The sequence below is a fragment of the Oncorhynchus clarkii genome, unplaced genomic scaffold, assembly GCF_045791955.1.
Source record: "Oncorhynchus clarkii lewisi isolate Uvic-CL-2024 unplaced genomic scaffold, UVic_Ocla_1.0 unplaced_contig_2010_pilon_pilon, whole genome shotgun sequence".
Taxonomy (NCBI): Eukaryota; Metazoa; Chordata; class Actinopteri; order Salmoniformes; family Salmonidae; genus Oncorhynchus; species Oncorhynchus clarkii.
Genome location: NW_027258217.1, coordinates 60,001 through 72,500, shown reverse-complemented (window position 1 = coordinate 72,500; position 12,500 = coordinate 60,001). Strand labels below are relative to the sequence as shown.

Sequence of the window (12,500 nt, the reverse complement as noted above, 5' to 3'; positions counted from 1 at the left end):
TCTTCAAACACCAAACAATACACTTTCACAATTCCATCAACTTAAATATCCAAATACACCACACTACAAATAATCATTCCATAACTAATAAACTATTTACCAAATCCAAATTACCAAACAATAATCTTCATTATCCCATTAACTTAAATATCTTCTATCAACCAAACACAAAAAATCAGTCCAAAACTGCTAACTTTTACCCCACCTATTTTACAACAAAAACTCACCCATTGCTCCCCTTCTCTATCCCGTCTAACTCGTCTAACTGTGGCCCTACATTGCTCCCATCTCCCACCGTCCCCCCTCCGCTGAATACAGCAACAACCCCCGGCACCTGCCCCACCCTCAAGTCCATCACCCCCCCCTGCTCCGGACTCCGGACCGGGGACGCTTCATCCCCAAAGAGAAAGTCCGACTCTCCCTCCATCATCCAGCTTTGGGCCATCCCTGGGAGGTCAAGCTCAGCGAGGGGTCTAAAAGATGAGGAAGATGGAGCCCACGAGGGCCCCGCTGCCTCCCCATCCCCCCGCACTGCCCCCCCCCCCTTTTTACCACCCCTCCTCCACCTGCTGTCCACCACCTTCTTTGGCCTCTTGCACGGAGGATCATTCATAAAAGGACTTCGATATCCAACGTCACACACCGTTCCTTCCTTCTCCTTTGCCTTCCCCATTTCCTTTTCTACCAAATTCCTCACCATCCCTCTCAACTCCTCCAGCCTTTCCTTCGACACTCCACTCCCCTCCCAATTCTTCACCCCCCTTCGCCTTTCCGTCTCTCCTTCCGGTTCTTTCTCCAAACCCTCCTCCACCTCCTTTCTCTCCACTGTTGTCTCCTCTGGTCTCTCGCCTCTCACCATCTCCTCACTCTCCTCCATCCTCGTCGCAGTCTTCTTCTTCTTTTTCTTCTTCTTTTCTCCTTCCACCTCCTTCCCTTCCTCTATTCCGACCACCTCTCCTTCCATCCCGTTCTCCTCTCCTTCTGTACCGACCACCTCTCCTTCTGTCCCATCCATCTCTCCTTCCATCCCGGCCACCTCTCCTTCTGTCCCGGCCTCCTCTCCTACTATCCCGTCCACCTCTCCTTCTGTCCCCGCACTCTCCTTTTCTTCTCCTTTCTCCGACTCCTTCTGTGCAGTCCTTCCGCCTGTGTCTTCCGGCTCTTGTCTTCCTCCATCCCCCGCTCTCGCTCCCCCCCCAGCTGCAGACGCGTATGACCTCCGCCGAGCCGGGCAGTCCCGCCACAGGTGCGCTACCGAGCCACACCCGTGGCATTTCTTCGGCTCGGCACAGTCCCTGGCCTCGTGCTCCTCTGAACCACAGAACCTGCACCTCCTGGCTTCACACGAGGCCAGGGTATGGCCATAGGCCATACACCGCCTGCAGAACGGAGGCTGACGGGCATAAAACAATGTCCCCCTGTCAGCCCCCAGGGAGAACATTGCTGGAGGATGGAGGTAACCTCCCAACCCCTTTGGGTCCTCCCTGAGGAGTGCCTGAAAACACCTCCTCCCAGTCCAAAACCCCAGGGAGTCCCTGAGGAGCCTTGCCGAAGAAACGTTTTCCATAAACCTCCCCAGGAATGCCCTCACCTCCTCGTCCTTGACGTGGGGATTATAAATGTTTACAGTCACCAGTCTAAAATTATTCTTGGCCAGGCTTGTGACCTCATAATTGCATATAGGGCTCTCACCTCCCGCAGCCCTCACCTTCTTCATGATGTCCTCATGCACCTCCTCTGTAAAAAATGTAACATCAAAGGCTTTCTCCGACGGGTTATCCTGAAAGCACATAACATCTTTGACTGCCAACTTTAGCTCCCCCATCAAGACAGCTCTGCCAAACTTCTCTCTCACGAACGGCTCTGAGTCCATTTTGCTCCATGCAAACCTTACAGTGTTCGCAATCCCAATCCCTGGAAACATTCTTCTTGGTACATCTCTCGCCATTTTCTCAGTTTTCAAGCTCTCTTCAAAAAAGGAAGAAGCCTCTTGCAGACCGGGAACGCCAAAAAACAATTTCTACGCCACAAAACAATAAACCTTCCTCCCTCCGGACTTCCTTCGACCTTTTGGCTCAGCGGGCTCTGGGACACCTCGGTGTCAAGCTTGATCTGAGCCAAAAGGCCGAGAAGCGATAACCCACAAATGGAACCCTGAAACCGCCGGACCCCCGGGGGTCTCGACAGACCTCAGCGGGTGGGTTGGCAAAAGCCAGCTCCTCTCTCCCTCCAACCCCCACTCAACCAACCAACCAACCACCGTTTCCCTGGCAACAAACAGGCAGGTGTTTTTTGGAAAAAGTCGCTAATGCGTCTTTAAGTCACTATCCTGGCCCATCTCTGTCAATTTCCCTTGAAACAAGATACCGGGCTCTGCAAGAAGCAAAGCCGCTCCAAAAATACGTTGAACTCGTAAGTGTTCCTCTCCACGGAAGTCTTTAGTAAAAGGCGAAAGGCTTGTGCGTAATGAAGAGAAACCAGAGTCATATGGAAGTCAAGAGGTCGGGGCCCGAGACACACTCTGTGCACTCTAGGCAGGGTTCCCGCGGGTGCTCCCGGAACCCACTCTTCCAAGTTTTCGAGGGCTGTCTGTGGATAAAAAGAAGGTCACAGACACAGAGGCACAGAGAGACAGAGAGAGAGAGAGAGAGAGAGAGAGAGAGAGAGAGAGAGAGAGAGAGAGAGAGAGAGAGAGAGAGAGAGAGAGAGAGAGAGAGAGAGAGAGAGAGACACACACACACACACAACCCTGGCCCCAATTCTTTTTTTTTTTTTTTTTTTTTTTTTTTTTTAAGTAAAATGGCGGGAAACGGGGGACCCCATTGAAGAGCGCTTCGCCTTTCTTTCAGTTTGAATGTTTCTTTCCTTCTCTTCTTCTGCTAGCTAGCCAGCTAGCTAGCTAGCCAGCTGTTTACAGAGCTTTGTGAATTTGCATTTTTCCTTGACAACGGAAGAAAAGTGTTGCACCGTTCCCGGAGGTACTGCAATACCGGGTCGATGCGTGGAGCGGACGGAGCAAGCCCCATTTCCGACTCCCTGTTCGAAAAATCCATTTAATATGTAGTCCCCCGATGGGGGACGTATCAGATATTAAACTGATAAGAACAGATACTACACTTGATCTGAGCCAAAAGGCCGAGAAGCGATAACCCACAAATGGAACCCTGAAACCGCCGGACCCCCGGGGGTCTCGACAGACCTCAGCGGGTGGGTTGGCAAAAGCCAGCTCCTCTCTCCCTCCAACCCCCACTCAACCAACCAACCAACCACCGTTTCCCTGGCAACAAACAGGCAGGTGTTTTTTGGAAAAAGTCGCTAATGCGTCTTTAAGTCACTATCCTGGCCCATCTCTGTCAATTTCCCTTGAAACAAGATACCGGGCTCTGCAAGAAGCAAAGCCGCTCCAAAAATACGTTGAACTCGTAAGTGTTCCTCTCCACGGAAGTCTTTAGTAAAAGGCGAAAGGCTTGTGCGTAATGAAGAGAAACCAGAGTCATATGGAAGTCAAGAGGTCGGGGCCCGAGACACACTCTGTGCACTCTAGGGAGGGTTCCCGCGGGTGCTCCCGGAACCCACTCTTCCAAGTTTTCGAGGGCTGTCTGTGGATAAAAAGAAGGTCACAGACACAGAGGCACAGAGAGACAGAGAGAGAGAGAGAGCGAGAGAGAGAGAGAGAGAGAGAGAGAGAGAGAGAGAGAGAGAGAGAGAGAGAGAGAGAGAGAGAGAGAGAGAGAGAGAGAGAGAGAGAGAGAGAGAGAGAGACAGAGACACACACACAATCCTGGCCCCAATTCTTTTTTTTTTTTTTTTTTTTTTTTTTTTTAAGTAAAATGGCGGGAAACGGGGGACCCCATTGAAGAGCGCTTCGCCTTTCTTTCAGTTTGAATGTTTCTTTCCTTCTCTTCTTCTGCTAGCTAGCCAGCTAGCTAGCTAGCCAGCTGTTTACAGAGCTTTGTGAATTTGCATTTTTCCTTGACAACGGAAGAAAAGTGTTGCACCGTTCCCGGAGGTACTGCAATACCGGGTCGATGCGTGGAGCGGACGGAGCAAGCCCCATTTCCGACTCCCTGTTCGAAAAATCCATTTAATATGTAGTCCCCCGATGGGGGACGTATCAGATATTAAACTGATAAGAACAGATACTACACTTGATCTGAGCCAAAAGGCCGAGAAGCGATAACCCACAAATGGAACCCTGAAACCGCCGGACCCCCGGGGGTCTCGACAGACCTCAGCGGGTGGGTTGGCAAAAGCCAGCTCCTCTCTCCCTCCAACCCCCACTCAACCAACCAACCAACCACCGTTTCCCTGGCAACAAACAGGCAGGTGTTTTTTGGAAAAAGTCGCTAATGCGTCTTTAAGTCACTATCCTGGCCCATCTCTGTCAATTTCCCTTGAAACAAGATACCGGGCTCTGCAAGAAGCAAAGCCGCTCCAAAAATACGTTGAACTCGTAAGTGTTCCTCTCCACGGAAGTCTTTAGTAAAAGGCGAAAGGCTTGTGCGTAATGAAGAGAAACCAGAGTCATATGGAAGTCAAGAGGTCGGGGCCCGAGACACACTCTGTGCACTCTAGGCAGGGTTCCCGCGGGTGCTCCCGGAACCCACTCTTCCAAGTTTTCGAGGGCTGTCTGTGGATAAAAAGAAGGTCACAGACACAGAGGCACAGAGAGACAGAGAGAGAGAGAGAGAGAGAGAGAGAGAGAGAGAGAGAGAGAGAGAGAGAGAGAGAGAGAGAGAGAGAGAGAGAGAGAGAGAGAGAGAGAGAGAGAGAGAGAGAGAGAGAGACACACAATCCTGGCCCCAATTCTTTTTTTTTTTTTTTTTTTTTTTTTTAGTAAAATGGCGGGAAACGGGGGACCCCATTGAAGAGCGCTTCGCCTTTCTTTCAGTTTGAATGTTTCTTTCCTTCTCTTCTTCTGCTAGCTAGCCAGCTAGCTAGCTAGCCAGCTGTTTACAGAGCTTTGTGAATTTGCATTTTTCCTTGACAACGGAAGAAAAGTGTTGCACCGTTCCCGGAGGTACTGCAATACCGGGTCGATGCGTGGAGCGGACGGAGCAAGCCCCATTTCCGACTCCCTGTTCGAAAAATCCATTTAATATGTAGTCCCCCGATGGGGGACGTATCAGATATTAAACTGATAAGAACAGATTTTTTTTTTTTTTTTTTAAAATATTTTTATTACTTTCCAATAACCAAACAATAATCTTCCAAACTTCAGTCAACTTAAATATACAATCCCACCAAACTACAACTAATCATTCCAATACTAATTAATTTTAACCAACTCCCAAAAACAATAACCAATGACCTACAAGCTACCAATATACACCACCATATTACAGCAATTTCTCACCCAGTGCCCCCCTTCTCTATCTTGTCTGACTGTGACCTTACATCACTCCCATCTCCCACCATCCCCCCTCCCCTGAACACAGCAACAGCACCCGGCACATTCCCCACCCTCAGGTCCATCACCCCCCCCTCTTCCGGACTCCGCTCCGGGGATATCGCATCCATAAATAAATAGTCAGACTCTCCCTCCATCATCCAGGTTTGAGCCATACCCGGGAGGTCAAGCTCAGCGAGGGGTTTAAAGGAGGATGGAGACGGAGCCCACGAGGGCCCCGCTACCTCCCCGTCCCCCCGTTCTGCCCCCCCCCCCTTCTTCCCACCCTTCCTCCTTACCACCTTTTTTGGCCTCTTGCAAGGAGGGACATTTTCCGGCGGGTTCTGGAAAATTGCGTCACACACCGTGCCTTCCTTTTCCTTTGCTAATCCCCTTTCCTTCTCTATCAAACCCCTCACCATCTCTTTCAACTCCTCCATCCTTTTCTTCCCCACTATATTGCCCAACCTGCCCAATCGCCCTTCCGGTTCCTTCTCCATCTTGTCCTCCACCTCCTTCGTCTCCGCTGTTTTTCCCTCTGTGCTCTCCACTCTCACCGTCTCCTCACTCTCCTCCATCCTCGTTGCCGTCTTCTTCTTCTTCTTTTTCTTTCCCTTTTCTCCTTCAACCTCCTTCTCAACCTCTATTCCAGCTCTTTCTCCTTCCATCCCGGCCACCGCTTCTTCTGTCCCGGCCACCTCTCCTTCTGTCCCGTCCTCCTCTTCTTCCATCCCGTCCTCTTTCTCTGTCCCAGCTCTCTCCTCCTCTTTTTCTTCTCCTCCCTCCGACTCCTTCTGGTCAGTCTTTCCACCCCCTTCTTCCGGCTCCTCTCTTTCTCGTCTTCCTCCATCCTCCGCTCTCGCTCCCCCCCCAGCTGCAGACGAGTATGACCCCCGCCGAGCCGGGCAATCCCGCCACAGGTGCGCTTCCGAGCCACACCCGTGGCATTTCTTCGGCTCGACGCAATCCCTCGCCTCGTGCTCAGCCGATCCACAGTATCTGCACCTCTTCGTGCTGCACGAGGCGAGTGTGTGGCCGTAGGCCATACATCGCCTGCAGAACGGAGGCTGACGGGCATAGTGTAACGTCCCCCTGTCAGCCCCCAGGGAGAACAACGCTGGAGGATGGAGGTAGCCATCCATCCCCTTCGGGTCCTCTCTGAGGAGAGCCTGGAAGCATCTCCTCCCATTCCAAAAGCCCAAGGAATCCTTTATGTGCCTTGCTGAGGAGACGCCATCCAGGTATCTCCCCAGAAAGGCCCTCACCTCCTCATCCTTCACATGAGGGTTGTATACGTTCACTGTGACCAGCCTGAAATTGGTTTTGGCCAGGCTAGTCACCTCGTAATGGCACAGGGGTCTCTCCTTGCCCATCTCTCTCGCCCTCTTCATTACCTCCTCGTGCTTCTCTTCTTTGTGGAACGTCACCTCGAAAGCACTCTCCCTCGGATTGTCCTAAAGGCACAAGACATCCATCACCTCCACTTTCAAAGTCGTCATTAAAACGTTTCTCCCGAACGTTTCCCTCCCGAACTGTTCCAACTCCTTCTCTCTCCAGGCAAACCTCACTGTGTTTGCCAAACCGACCACCGGAACCGACCTGTGCTGTACACTTTTCTCCATTTTTCTCACTTTTCCCTCTCTTAAATGAAGAAAAACCGATACCAACAATTTCCTCCCTCCTGCCTTCCTTCGACCTTCTGACTCAGCGGGCTCTGGGGCACCTCGGTACCGAGCTTGATCTGAGCCAAAAGGCCGAGAAGCGATAACCCACAAATGGAACCCTGAAACCGCCGGACCCCCGGGGGTCTCGACAGACCTCAGCGGGTGGGTTGGCAAAAGCCAGCTCCTCTCTCCCTCCAACCCCCACTCAACCAACCAACCAACCACCGTTTCCCTGGCAACAAACAGGCAGGTGTTTTTTGGAAAAAGTCGCTAATGCGTCTTTAAGTCACTATCCTGGCCCATCTCTGTCAATTTCCCTTGAAACAAGATACCGGGCTCTGCAAGAAGCAAAGCCGCTCCAAAAATACGTTGAACTCGTAAGTGTTCCTCTCCACGGAAGTCTTTAGTAAAAGGCGAAAGGCTTGTGCGTAATGAAGAGAAACCAGAGTCATATGGAAGTCAAGAGGTCGGGGCCCGAGACACACTCTGTGCACTCTAGGGAGGGTTCCCGCGGGTGCTCCCGGAACCCACTCTTCCAAGTTTTCGAGGGCTGTCTGTGGATAAAAAGAAGGTCACAGACACAGAGGCACAGAGAGACAGAGAGAGAGAGAGAGAGAGAGAGAGAGAGAGAGAGAGAGAGAGAGAGAGAGAGAGAGAGAGAGAGAGAGAGAGAGAGAGAGAGAGAGAGAGAGAGAGAGAGAGAGAGAGAGAGAGAGAGAGAGAGACACACAATCCTGGCCCCAATTCTTTTTTTTTTTTTTTTTTTTTTTTTTTAAGTAAAATGGCGGGAAACGGGGGACCCCATTGAAGAGCGCTTCGCCTTTCTTTCAGTTTGAATGTTTCTTTCCTTCTCTTCTTCTGCTAGCTAGCCAGCTAGCTAGCTAGCCAGCTGTTTACAGAGCTTTGTGAATTTGCATTTTTCCTTGACAACGGAAGAAAAGTGTTGCACCGTTCCCGGAGGTACTGCAATACCGGGTCGATGCGTGGAGCGGACGGAGCAAGCCCCATTTCCGACTCCCTGTTCGAAAAATCCATTTAATATGTAGTCCCCCGATGGGGGACGTATCAGATATTAAACTGATAAGAACAGATACTACACTTGATCTGAGCCAAAAGGCCGAGAAGCGATAACCCACAAATGGAACCCTGAAACCGCCGGACCCCCGGGGGTCTCGACAGACCTCAGCGGGTGGGTTGGCAAAAGCCAGCTCCTCTCTCCCTCCAACCCCCACTCAACCAACCAACCAACCACCGTTTCCCTGGCAACAAACAGGCAGGTGTTTTTTGGAAAAAGTCGCTAATGCGTCTTTAAGTCACTATCCTGGCCCATCTCTGTCAATTTCCCTTGAAACAAGATACCGGGCTCTGCAAGAAGCAAAGCCGCTCCAAAAATACGTTGAACTCGTAAGTGTTCCTCTCCACGGAAGTCTTTAGTAAAAGGCGAAAGGCTTGTGCGTAATGAAGAGAAACCAGAGTCATATGGAAGTCAAGAGGTCGGGGCCCGAGACACACTCTGTGCACTCTAGGGAGGGTTCCCGCGGGTGCTCCCGGAACCCACTCTTCCAAGTTTTCGAGGGCTGTCTGTGGATAAAAAGAAGGTCACAGACACAGAGGCACAGAGAGACAGAGAGAGAGAGAGAGAGAGAGAGAGAGAGAGAGAGAGAGAGAGAGAGAGAGAGAGAGAGAGAGAGAGAGAGAGAGAGAGAGAGAGAGAGAGAGAGAGAGAGAGAGACACACAATCCTGGCCCCAATTCTTTTTTTTTTTTTTTTTTTTTTAAGTAAAATGGCGGGAAACGGGGGACCCCATTGAAGAGCGCTTCGCCTTTCTTTCAGTTTGAATGTTTCTTTCCTTCTCTTCTTCTGCTAGCTAGCCAGCTAGCTAGCTAGCCAGCTGTTTACAGAGCTTTGTGAATTTGCATTTTTCCTTGACAACGGAAGAAAAGTGTTGCACCGTTCCCGGAGGTACTGCAATACCGGGTCGATGCGTGGAGCGGACGGAGCAAGCCCCATTTCCGACTCCCTGTTCGAAAAATCCATTTAATATGTAGTCCCCCGATGGGGGACGTATCAGATATTAAACTGATAAGAACAGATTTTTTTTTTTATTATCTTCAAACACCAAACAATACACTTTCACAATTCCATCAACTTAAATATCCAAATACACCACACTACAAATAATCATTCCATAACTAATAAACTATTTACCAAATCCAAATTACCAAACAATAATCTTCATTATCCCATTAACTTAAATATCTTCTATCAACCAAACACAAAAAATCAGTCCAAAACTGCTAACTTTTACCCCACCTATTTTACAACAAAAACTCACCCATTGCTCCCCTTCTCTATCCCGTCTAACTCGTCTAACTGTGGCCCTACATTGCTCCCATCTCCCACCGTCCCCCCTCCGCTGAATACAGCAACAACCCCCGGCACCTGCCCCACCCTCAAGTCCATCACCCCCCCCTGCTCCGGACTCCGGACCGGGGACGCTTCATCCCCAAAGAGAAAGTCCGACTCTCCCTCCATCATCCAGCTTTGGGCCATCCCTGGGAGGTCAAGCTCAGCGAGGGGTCTAAAAGATGAGGAAGATGGAGCCCACGAGGGCCCCGCTGCCTCCCCATCCCCCCGCACTGCCCCCCCCCCCTTTTTACCACCCCTCCTCCACCTGCTGTCCACCACCTTCTTTGGCCTCTTGCACGGAGGATCATTCATAAAAGGACTTCGATATCCAACGTCACACACCGTTCCTTCCTTCTCCTTTGCCTTCCCCATTTCCTTTTCTACCAAATTCCTCACCATCCCTCTCAACTCCTCCAGCCTTTCCTTCGACACTCCACTCCCCTCCCAATTCTTCACCCCCCTTCGCCTTTCCGTCTCTCCTTCCGGTTCTTTCTCCAAACCCTCCTCCACCTCCTTTCTCTCCACTGTTGTCTCCTCTGGTCTCTCGCCTCTCACCATCTCCTCACTCTCCTCCATCCTCGTCGCAGTCTTCTTCTTCTTTTTCTTCTTCTTTTCTCCTTCCACCTCCTTCCCTTCCTCTATTCCGACCACCTCTCCTTCCATCCCGTTCTCCTCTCCTTCTGTACCGACCACCTCTCCTTCTGTCCCATCCATCTCTCCTTCCATCCCGGCCACCTCTCCTTCTGTCCCGGCCTCCTCTCCTACTATCCCGTCCACCTCTCCTTCTGTCCCCGCACTCTCCTTTTCTTCTCCTTTCTCCGACTCCTTCTGTGCAGTCCTTCCGCCTGTGTCTTCCGGCTCTTGTCTTCCTCCAACCCCCGCTCTCGCTCCCCCCCCAGCTGCAGACGCGTATGACCTCCGCCGAGCCGGGCAGTCCCGCCACAGGTGCGCTACCGAGCCACACCCGTGGCATTTCTTCGGCTCGGCACAGTCCCTGGCCTCGTGCTCCTCTGAACCACAGAACCTGCACCTCCTGGCTTCACACGAGGCCAGGGTATGGCCATAGGCCATACACCGCCTGCAGAACGGAGGCTGACGGGCATAAAACAATGTCCCCCTGTCAGCCCCCAGGGAGAACATTGCTGGAGGATGGAGGTAACCTCCCAACCCCTTTGGGTCCTCCCTGAGGAGTGCCTGAAAACACCTCCTCCCAGTCCAAAACCCCAGGGAGTCCCTGAGGAGCCTTGCCGAAGAAACGTTTTCCATAAACCTCCCCAGGAATGCCCTCACCTCCTCGTCCTTGACGTGGGGATTATAAATGTTTACAGTCACCAGTCTAAAATTATTCTTGGCCAGGCTTGTGACCTCATAATTGCATATAGGGCTCTCACCTCCCGCAGCCCTCACCTTCTTCATGATGTCCTCATGCACCTCCTCTGTAAAAAATGTAACATCAAAGGCTTTCTCCGACGGGTTATCCTGAAAGCACATAACATCTTTGACTGCCAACTTTAGCTCCCCCATCAAGACAGCTCTGCCAAACTTCTCTCTCACGAACGGCTCTGAGTCCATTTTGCTCCATGCAAACCTTACAGTGTTCGCAATCCCAATCCCTGGAAACATTCTTCTTGGTACATCTCTCGCCATTTTCTCAGTTTTCAAGCTCTCTTCAAAAAAGGAAGAAGCCTCTTGCAGACCGGGAACGCCAAAAAACAATTTCTACGCCACAAAACAATAAACCTTCCTCCCTCCGGACTTCCTTCGACCTTTTGGCTCAGCGGGCTCTGGGACACCTCGGTGTCAAGCTTGATCTGAGCCAAAAGGCCGAGAAGCGATAACCCACAAATGGAACCCTGAAACCGCCGGACCCCCGGGGGTCTCGACAGACCTCAGCGGGTGGGTTGGCAAAAGCCAGCTCCTCTCTCCCTCCAACCCCCACTCAACCAACCAACCAACCACCGTTTCCCTGGCAACAAACAGGCAGGTGTTTTTTGGAAAAAGTCGCTAATGCGTCTTTAAGTCACTATCCTGGCCCATCTCTGTCAATTTCCCTTGAAACAAGATACCGGGCTCTGCAAGAAGCAAAGCCGCTCCAAAAATACGTTGAACTCGTAAGTGTTCCTCTCCACGGAAGTCTTTAGTAAAAGGCGAAAGGCTTGTGCGTAATGAAGAGAAACCAGAGTCATATGGAAGTCAAGAGGTCGGGGCCCGAGACACACTCTGTGCACTCTAGGCAGGGTTCCCGCGGGTGCTCCCGGAACCCACTCTTCCAAGTTTTCGAGGGCTGTCTGTGGATAAAAAGAAGGTCACAGACACAGAGGCACAGAGAGACAGAGAGAGAGAGAGAGAGAGAGAGAGAGAGAGAGAGAGAGAGAGAGAGAGAGAGAGAGAGAGAGAGAGAGAGAGAGAGAGAGAGAGAGAGAGAGAGACACACACACACACACACACACACACACAACCCTGGCCCCAATTCTTTTTTTTTTTTTTTTTTTTTTTTTTTTTTAAGTAAAATGGCGGGAAACGGGGGACCCCATTGAAGAGCGCTTCGCCTTTCTTTCAGTTTGAATGTTTCTTTCCTTCTCTTCTTCTGCTAGCTAGCCAGCTAGCTAGCTAGCCAGCTGTTTACAGAGCTTTGTGAATTTGCATTTTTCCTTGACAACGGAAGAAAAGTGTTGCACCGTTCCCGGAGGTACTGCAATACCGGGTCGATGCGTGGAGCGGACGGAGCAAGCCCCATTTCCGACTCCCTGTTCGAAAAATCCATTTAATATGTAGTCCCCCGATGGGGGACGTATCAGATATTAAACTGATAAGAACAGATACTACACTTGATCTGAGCCAAAAGGCCGAGAAGCGATAACCCACAAATGGAACCCTGAAACCGCCGGACCCCCGGGGGTCTCGACAGACCTCAGCGGGTGGGTTGGCAAAAGCCAGCTCCTCTCTCCCTCCAACCCCCACTCAACCAACCAACCAACCACCGTTTCCCTGGCAACAAACAGGCAGGTGTTTTTTGGAAAAAGTCGCTAATGCGTCTT

The 12,500-nt window shown here is 51.1% G+C and overlaps 12 non-coding genes and 1 pseudogene across 12 annotated transcripts in view; all 13 read right to left on the bottom strand.

The window, feature by feature from the left end:
* The window catches only part of LOC139396177 (U2 spliceosomal RNA), a 200-nt gene extending 181 nt beyond the window's left edge, over positions 1 to 19 (bottom strand). Inside the window, exon 1 of the small nuclear RNA XR_011630732.1 lies at positions 1 to 19. This exon is cut by the window's left edge and continues 181 nt beyond it. This is a non-coding gene — a small nuclear RNA (U2 spliceosomal RNA).
* Positions 20 to 2,369: 2,350 nt separating this feature from the next.
* Positions 2,370 to 2,486, bottom strand: LOC139396132 (U5 spliceosomal RNA). Its single transcript, XR_011630693.1, has one exon. It is a non-coding gene; the product is annotated as a U5 spliceosomal RNA (small nuclear RNA).
* Positions 2,487 to 2,956: 470 nt separating this feature from the next.
* Positions 2,957 to 3,147, bottom strand: LOC139396156 (U2 spliceosomal RNA). Its single transcript, XR_011630717.1, has one exon. It is a non-coding gene; the product is annotated as a U2 spliceosomal RNA (small nuclear RNA).
* A 232-nt stretch (positions 3,148 to 3,379) lies between these two features.
* Positions 3,380 to 3,496, bottom strand: LOC139396131 (U5 spliceosomal RNA). The gene has a single exon (XR_011630692.1). It is a non-coding gene; the product is annotated as a U5 spliceosomal RNA (small nuclear RNA).
* A 491-nt stretch (positions 3,497 to 3,987) lies between these two features.
* LOC139396155 (U2 spliceosomal RNA) lies at positions 3,988 to 4,178 on the bottom strand. Its single transcript, XR_011630716.1, has one exon. It is a non-coding gene; the product is annotated as a U2 spliceosomal RNA (small nuclear RNA).
* Positions 4,179 to 4,410: 232 nt separating this feature from the next.
* LOC139396130 (U5 spliceosomal RNA) lies at positions 4,411 to 4,527 on the bottom strand. The gene has a single exon (XR_011630691.1). It is a non-coding gene; the product is annotated as a U5 spliceosomal RNA (small nuclear RNA).
* A 471-nt stretch (positions 4,528 to 4,998) lies between these two features.
* LOC139396174 (U2 spliceosomal RNA) lies at positions 4,999 to 5,176 on the bottom strand (annotated as a pseudogene).
* A 2,211-nt stretch (positions 5,177 to 7,387) lies between these two features.
* LOC139396129 (U5 spliceosomal RNA) lies at positions 7,388 to 7,504 on the bottom strand. Its single transcript, XR_011630690.1, has one exon. It is a non-coding gene; the product is annotated as a U5 spliceosomal RNA (small nuclear RNA).
* Positions 7,505 to 7,991: 487 nt separating this feature from the next.
* LOC139396154 (U2 spliceosomal RNA) lies at positions 7,992 to 8,182 on the bottom strand. Its single transcript, XR_011630715.1, has one exon. It is a non-coding gene; the product is annotated as a U2 spliceosomal RNA (small nuclear RNA).
* Positions 8,183 to 8,414: 232 nt separating this feature from the next.
* On the bottom strand, positions 8,415 to 8,531 carry LOC139396128 (U5 spliceosomal RNA). The gene has a single exon (XR_011630689.1). It is a non-coding gene; the product is annotated as a U5 spliceosomal RNA (small nuclear RNA).
* Positions 8,532 to 8,993: 462 nt separating this feature from the next.
* On the bottom strand, positions 8,994 to 9,180 carry LOC139396171 (U2 spliceosomal RNA). The gene has a single exon (XR_011630729.1). It is a non-coding gene; the product is annotated as a U2 spliceosomal RNA (small nuclear RNA).
* Positions 9,181 to 11,530: 2,350 nt separating this feature from the next.
* LOC139396127 (U5 spliceosomal RNA) lies at positions 11,531 to 11,647 on the bottom strand. The gene has a single exon (XR_011630688.1). It is a non-coding gene; the product is annotated as a U5 spliceosomal RNA (small nuclear RNA).
* Positions 11,648 to 12,129: 482 nt separating this feature from the next.
* On the bottom strand, positions 12,130 to 12,320 carry LOC139396153 (U2 spliceosomal RNA). Its single transcript, XR_011630714.1, has one exon. It is a non-coding gene; the product is annotated as a U2 spliceosomal RNA (small nuclear RNA).
* Positions 12,321 to 12,500: the final 180 nt, after the last annotated feature.